Source organism: Molothrus ater, chromosome 1 (genome assembly GCF_012460135.2).
Source record: "Molothrus ater isolate BHLD 08-10-18 breed brown headed cowbird chromosome 1, BPBGC_Mater_1.1, whole genome shotgun sequence".
Lineage (NCBI taxonomy): Eukaryota > Metazoa > Chordata > Aves > Passeriformes > Icteridae > Molothrus > Molothrus ater.
The window spans coordinates 48,185,539-48,192,941 of record NC_050478.2 but is presented as its reverse complement, the minus strand read 5'-3'; the positions used below and the strand labels follow the sequence as shown (position 1 = coordinate 48,192,941).

Genomic DNA, 7,403 nt, shown 5'->3' with positions numbered 1-7,403 from the left:
TATTAGAAGATATAATTTGATGGTTTGCAGGGTCACATACCCTGTGTAGTTTGTAGTTCACACAGCAACTGTGGGTTAAGGCATTAAAGAAAAATAAACCAAAGCTTATTGATCACTTTTCTTTCAGGGGGACGGAGAGCAAAATCAGAGCTCTGATAATTGACTTTTCCAGGAGCAAAACCCACGAGTTGGGCACTCGTCACTCCCCGGCGCTGGCGGGCCGCAGGGATGCTGAAGCGCCGGGGCCTGGGCAGCCGCCGGTACCCAGCGGCGGAGCCGGGCAGGGGGTGCGAAGCGGGGCAGCGGCCGCCCCCTCCCGGCGGGTCCCGGCCCGGAGCGGCCCGGCTGGGCTGGGCTGGGCTCCCGCGGCGGCTCGCTCGCTTCGGGGGCGAACAGACAGACGTGCGCCGCAGCGTGCCCGCTGCAGGGCTGCTCGGCGGCGGCGGCTCTCCGGGAAGGGAAGCGGCATCAAAACACAAACAGCTATTCAAAGGCAAGGAGATAGCCCCAGATCCCTCGTTTAGGAGCTGCAGGAGGAGGGACGACAGCCGCACCCCCGCACGGGGAAGCGGAGCGGCAGCGGGCGGGGGCGGGAGCGGGTGTCGCCCCCCGCCCGCAGGTGCTGCCGATCCGCGGGACCCCTCAGCGGCAGCTGGCTCGGGGCTGCACATCGCGGCCCGGCCAGCAGGAGGAAGGAAGAGGAAGTGAGAGCGGCGGGTGCCTGTGCGAGCCCCGGGATGGGATAGTGCCGGGGGCAGCCCAGCGCACCGCACCGAGGCGGCGGCGGCGGCGGCAACGGCGCGGAGCGCGGCTCCCGCGGCGGGGGCGGCCGAGCGGCCCCGCTGTGCTCGGGGCGGGGGACGCTGCCCACGCCGGAGGTAGGAGAGCCTCGGTCCGGAGCGGGGACGCGGCAGCGGCGCTGGCCGGGCGGTGCGGGGGAGCGCGGAGAGGCGCGCAGGGCAGCCGGGGAGGAAGAACGGGACGGGGCCGGCGGCCGGCGAGCCCCGCACCTGCCCGGGCGAGCTCCGCAGCCGGTCCCCGCGGCGGGAGGTGCGGGCGGGGGGCGGCCGCCGCGGCTGTGAGAAAGAGGAAGCGCAGCGCTGTGCTTGTCAGTGCGGCGGGGCCTCGGACGGCGGCTGCCGGCGGGGGGGCGGCCCGGCCCGACCCGACCCGCCTCGCCTCGCACAGCGGCTCCTCCCGCTGCCCTGCCCTCTCTGCCGGCCCCCGGCCGCTGCCGCCACAGCCTCCCGGTTCTCCCCGCCGCGACTTCGCCGGCGCCTCCGCCTCCTCCTCCCGCTCCGTCCCCTCCTCAGCCCCTCCCGTGCCCCGGGCAGCCCTGCCCGCCACCGGCTGCTCCTGGTGGCCGGAGGCCGCTGGCGAGGGGAGCGGACGGGAGCCGCGCACCTCCGGGCGCGGGGGGTGAGTGGTGGCGGGGCCTCCCCCGAGCCGGCGGGACCGGGGGGCCGAGGGGCGGCGTGCGGGGCAGCGGCCGCGGCCGGACCCGCGGGGGTTAATGCGCGGGGTCGGGCCCGGGCGGAGACTGCGGCCGCAGCAAGTGTCCGCACCGCCGCGGGCGCCGCTCGGGAGGAGAAGGCTCAACTTTGAAGCAAGTGCATCCCCGCAGGCAGCCAGCCCCGAGCTCGGCGTTGGTACCCAGCCGCTGCCTCCGAGGGCATGCCTCCCCCTCGACCCGGCAGCTTCTTAGGGGATGGGAGGGGGCGCGTGTGCTCCTTTTCCTAAGTTTATGCTCACACAAGTGATCAAACCGCTGATGAATTTCAGATGAAATGATTGTTCTGAAATGTGGGTGGTGATTATGCAAAGCCACAGTGTGCAGCCTTGTAGAGCCAAGTGGGTACTGGGTCTAAAAAGTTACATTTGTAAAGTTTTTTTGGCTCAAAGCCTTTGCAAAGTTTATTTTGAATATCTTTTCCTTGCAGAACTAATGCAACTGTTCAGCTCTCCCCTGGGAATGGTGTAAAGTAAATATAGGAGTTCCTGAAAAATAACAGTGAGTACATTTCAAATCAGCAACGTTTTGTTTTTAACTTTATAAGAATATCTCTTAACCTGCCAAGGCTCTAAATGTGTAGCAAACACAGAGAGAATGCCAATGATAATAACAGTGCAGGAAATGTACCGTGTGTTAATTGCTTTAGTATAAACATGGTTGTCTATGAGCTGTGTTTCGTGATACTGCAGTTTTGGTGCAATTTCAGCCAGGGATATTTTGAAGTGTATTCATTAGCAAATAGGTTTTCTTTTGCTTTTATCCCTTAGCTGCCTGTTTGCCCTTGGTTAAAATATTTGTCTTTTGGGAAGAGAGGGAAACTGAGTAAGAACTGTACTGAGTCCTGTATCTATGACTGGGGATGTTGTTTCCTCCTCTTTCCCCTTGTCTGTTTCTCCTCCTTTCCCCCAAATGCACGCACACATGCATGCCATCTCATCCTCAGTTATATAATCTTGTAGACATTTATGGATCATTCATTGTTCGCATTAGTCCCATTCTTTCCATGTCATTCCTGCTTGATTGAGTGGCTTAGGCAGAATATTACAGAGGAAAGAAAATACATTGAAATTTACATAAAGTTCTTCCAGTTTGAGCTGCAAGTTTGCTTTCTTTGAAGGTTTTCTTTCCTTGATTCCCACTTTTTTTTTCTTTCTTTTTTTTTTTTTCTTTTTCTTTTTTTAGCTGTCTAAGTAGGTGGTAGGGATCTAATCTGATGACCGGTAACTAGATAAGGAGGAGGAACAGCAGCGGTGACAGCTTGCTGGTAAAAGTCCCTCTTGTGTACTGTTAGCAAAATATCCATTAACGCATGTCATAAAGCTGTTAAAAGTACTGCAGCAGCTTTTAAAACTCACTAGTGAGAGAAAAGAAAGATTAGTATGGTTAAAACAGGAACATGATGTGAAATGGGTATTAGTAAAAGATACTGTCAGTGCAGTCTGTGGATCTGGGTGCGTGAATTGACTCGTCTAGAGGCAAACCTGAATCACAATTTATTCATACTGGAAAGGTTGCACAGGGGTAGATGACTTTCTTTCTCTCTCTCTTTGTAATCTCTTTAAAACTCACTGTGCACTGCAATACACCTGCCTTCTCTGTAGTTTGCAACTTTGCTTTGAGTATCGTTGTCTGAGGATTTGTTCTAATGAACAATTTGCTGATGGGTGGGGGGGGGGTAGAGGAAAGAAAGCTGGTTTATATACTTACCATTTTGATATTTTTCCTTATATTCTCCATATGCCAGGAAAAAATTACTAGGTGAAGAGTTCAGACAGATTTTGCTCAGGGGAGAGGAAAAACTCTTACCTGCTTACTTTGTAGCAGTCTTAGTACCCAAAAGTATCTGCAGTTCTGCAGTTGTCATTATATAACCTGACCATTGGCGCTCTTAAAAGCAAGTACTCTGTTTTCTTGCTGTTTGGGTGCAACATAATGTGTTATCCTACAAAGTTATTTTTTAATGCCCTTTTACCCTGGTTCTCATGAAACACAGCTTATTCTGGTATGTAAAAGTGTAACTGTTGCTGAAACACAGCTTGTGTGCATTGAGCTTCCTGACAGCAATGCTGCGAGGTAGCGAATTACAGATCAAGAGTAACGTGGCACTCCACCCTTCCTTCCGCTCTTTGTTTTTGTCCACCTAGTAGAAGTCTCTTTGATTTTAAGGTTTGGGCTCGTAGACATAGGTTCTCACAATATCCAGCCTACAAAGTGGTGTTGGAATATGATCTCGTGTTTTCCATGTTGATACAGAGGAAGCAGAGCTCCCATGCTCACACATAAGACTTGTTGCTTTCTTCTTTTGCTATTCTAGATGGCTTCAGTGTGTGATGGAGTGAGTGGCTAATGCCTATAGATTTTTAAGTGTTACTAGGAAAAGGTTTCCCCAGGTCTCTGCTGGTGCACCTGCACACTAACATGCAGTGTTCTCCTATTCCAATAATAAGCTTTTGTTGTTATTGTTTTATTTTGATATATTGCCAGCCACAGTGTTTCTAATTCTGTGATTGTCAAATAAAGATTTGCTTGGGACTTAAATGAGGCCATGAAGTACAGTTTTCCTCTCGAGCTGAGATTTTGCTGTCACTTGATAGTCGGTTTCCTTGAAATAAACAATCTCTTTAAAATTTACGAGCTCTCTTTGTCATGCTGTGCTGTGAATGTTCAGCATGTCCTTGGATTAAAAGAACTCTCCACATTTGTAGAAGGTGATGGGATTTTGGGAACCCTGGGAGCTAGGAAACATCATGTACCCTTGAATCAAGCAAAAGTACTGTTGTCTCTTCTGGTCTATTTTTCTGCACAGTTGTACCTGGGCCTCATAGACTTTCTCCTCTGCTGTGTCTCTGCACTGTCTGGAATGTACAGTTTGAGTGAGAATGGGTTGGTCAGATTTGACTCCCCATTCAGTCATCATTCTATTCAGAAGGAGATTTCAAAAAAAAGAAAAAGCCTTTACAGTTATGTTGTCTTTGTTGTTGTTTGAACACTTGAATCTACAAATGGCTTTGTAACAGGTATCAAACCACTGTTCAGCAAGCTATGTGCTGTATCTTTAAAAGATTTCCCTGCTTTGAGTGAGGTTTTCTTTTTAAAGTTTCTTGTATTCGTGGCAAGAGGAATGTGCCAAGTACACGTTGTTAAACTTGTGTCAATTTAACAGAGCAACTGTTTAAGGGATTTAGAATAATTTTTCTTCTACTCAAGTCAGTCACTTTTTTTTTCTTTTCTTTTTCCTCCTCTCTCTTCAAATATAGCAGTGGAAAAGGAAAGAGAAACTAAAAGCAATTGGCAGAAGTCTGAATGTTGGCAAGCATTTGATAGTACTGATCTAAGAGGTGATAATATATATGTGACACTTAAATAAACTTCATGAATATGGTTTTAGAGAGACTAATGGAAGAAGAGTCACAAACTTGCAGAGCTGTCTTTTGCTCAGCATTTTTGCATCAAGCTGTTTGCAAGAATTTGTTTCTGTGATGTGATCTTTCATTATTGCAAGTGTGAGACGCAAAAGAGAGATTGAAGGTAATGTCATAACCTTCCTGCTAGCTTTCTCTGTTTTCTGATCACTGTTAACATAGAAGAGGAATATTAATGAGAAGTCTATGCTCCAGGGGATAGCTAGCATGCTTCCTCTTCTCTTCATTTCACATCTGACAGAGGAAAACTTCTGTGTTCTGGGCCTGCACTTAGTGGCTGGTGCCACACGTGTGGTGCCCATCAGTAAGGTACTGATTTCTCAGGCTGCTGAGCAGATGGCTTTGTAAAGCACATGCCTGCACTCAAGAGCAAGGTGAACAGGGATTCACGTGGTGCTTGTTTGCAAACCCTTGGAAGTGCATTGATTTATTTTCCCTAACGGCAGGTTTCCAGTGTATTTGATTTGTCCGCAGCAGGCTTGTTGTCAATGGCTGCCAGGAGAGGAAAGTTAATTGTGAGAAGTTAGGGGACAAGGTGTTTTTTTGTTCTGCAATAAATCACACTGCAATGAAGACTTGTAGATACTGCTGGTAGGCATCTCCTATAGAAAAGTGTTTTAGTTTATGTATAAATGAACTCACTTTGGTGCATTTCTAGGGAGTAGGCTATGGAATTCTTTAGAAAGCTGAGTATACTACCTGGAGGTGTTACACAAATATGATAAAGGACCTGTTCTTACCACCTTTGGGGACCTAAGTCTTCTTAGTACTGTTTCTGCTGTGTTCCATTTACAGTCAAATAGCACTGCAAAACTCCACAGAAGCTAGCACTAGCAGAAGGGAGGCAGTGGGAGCTACAACTCTATGCTTAGGGGAAAGACTTCCCTTTTCAGATGGAATTAAGTTGATTTAAAATCTTTGTGAAACATCATCTTGAGTCAAGAGGATGGGGATGGCGGGGGAAGGTGTAACAGGGTGGAAAACAGGAAAACAAATTATTCCCAAATAGGTTTATTACAAAACTATATCTGTGTCTGTGTGGCTGTGTGCGTTTTCTCTTTTGCTTCTGCTTTCCTTCTGATTTTTATTTCTTTGAGTTAAACTTTCCTTGTAACTTCTTCCTCCATGTTTGCTACTTCTACTTTGGTACCTTATTCTTTGGTATCTATCTATCTATCTATCTATCTATCTATCTATCTATCTATCTATCTATCTCTATCTCAACGCTCATGATTTCAGGGTCTTTGCCCAGTCCTTAAGTTCTTTATCCTGGGAACCTTTAGGTTATTATTCACATAAATAATCATGTTTAAGATTTCCAAAAAAAGCTGTGGCCTGAAGTGTATATCATCTCCTATATTCTTAAAATCTCTAGCTCGAAGGCTTTATTGTACATACCTAATTTGTGGCTGGCATAGGGAATGTAAATCTGTCTCTGAAATCTGTCATCTGTCTATGACAACTCTGTGTCATCAGAGATGGTATAATTTCTTTATCAGCTACATGGATGCACACAAAATAACCTGGCTCTTTTTTTTGTTGAGCTTGCTTCAACTGAAAGGGAGGACAGGTCACTGCTTCTAGGAGAACTTCAGATTCTGGAGATGTGATGGCATTAAACTCTCATTCTTTAATACAGCAGAGGAAGATTATCTAATTTGCCAGAGCTTTTTTGGAAATCTGAGTGTGCATGAGCCTGGACAAAATTCTCCCCGTGAACCTTACTTTTCTTAATGAAAATGTATGAAGTTGACAACCCATATCAAATACATCCAACATTTTGAAGTTATTCAAGAGGAGGGATAAGCAGGGTTTGACAACAGGCTCAAATAATGCTGTCAGCACTTCAACCTACCTCCTTCAGCTGAGATTTTTATGTGTGTTGTCTGAGATTAGACAACTGGTGCTATTCAGGGGTGGTTTACTTCTAGCTCATTGTCAGCCTCATGGTAAAAACGGGAAGAGTCAGGTCTCCTGATGTAGTCTGTTGGAAACTTCCATACAATTCAGTATGTAGTTGTCCTTTCCTGTGACCATGCATATGCTGTAAGTACTTTGTGCATTTGTTTGTGGACTTGAAACCCATCTGGAATCCTGATGGTGACTTGATTTTTGTTTAGATTTGTTTTAACTAACTATTCATATACTCTCAGTACATGCATATATTCTGCTACTTGAATCTGTAGCTGAAGTGAAACTATTGCTTGCCCATTTTTCATTCTCTTCAGCCAATATACATTTATCACATAGTCCAGCAGAAGTTTGAGGGATACATGGGTTTTGGCAAAGATATTTCATGTGAGCAGTTCAGGCTTTCTGACTGGCTAGACTGGCAATTTGCAGTATTCTTCATTGAATCTTGTTGATGGCAACATAGCAGGGGTTACTCTTTAAATTCCTGCTTCATATTTTAGGACAGGCAGTAATCCACTGAGGTTGGGTGATGAGGAATTTATAACTATTCATAT

The 7,403-nt window shown here is 47.2% G+C and overlaps 1 protein-coding gene across 1 annotated transcript in view; it reads left to right on the top strand.

The window, feature by feature from the left end:
• The first annotated feature begins 585 nt into the window (after positions 1–585).
• Positions 586–7,403, top strand: part of ELMO1 (engulfment and cell motility 1) — a 303,484-nt gene continuing 296,666 nt past the window's right edge. Inside the window, exons 1-2 of the mRNA XM_036403051.2 lie at positions 586–878; positions 1,941–2,011. The gene's annotated coding sequence lies outside the window, so the exon portion shown is untranslated. The remainder of the gene's footprint in view (positions 879–1,940; positions 2,012–7,403) is intronic.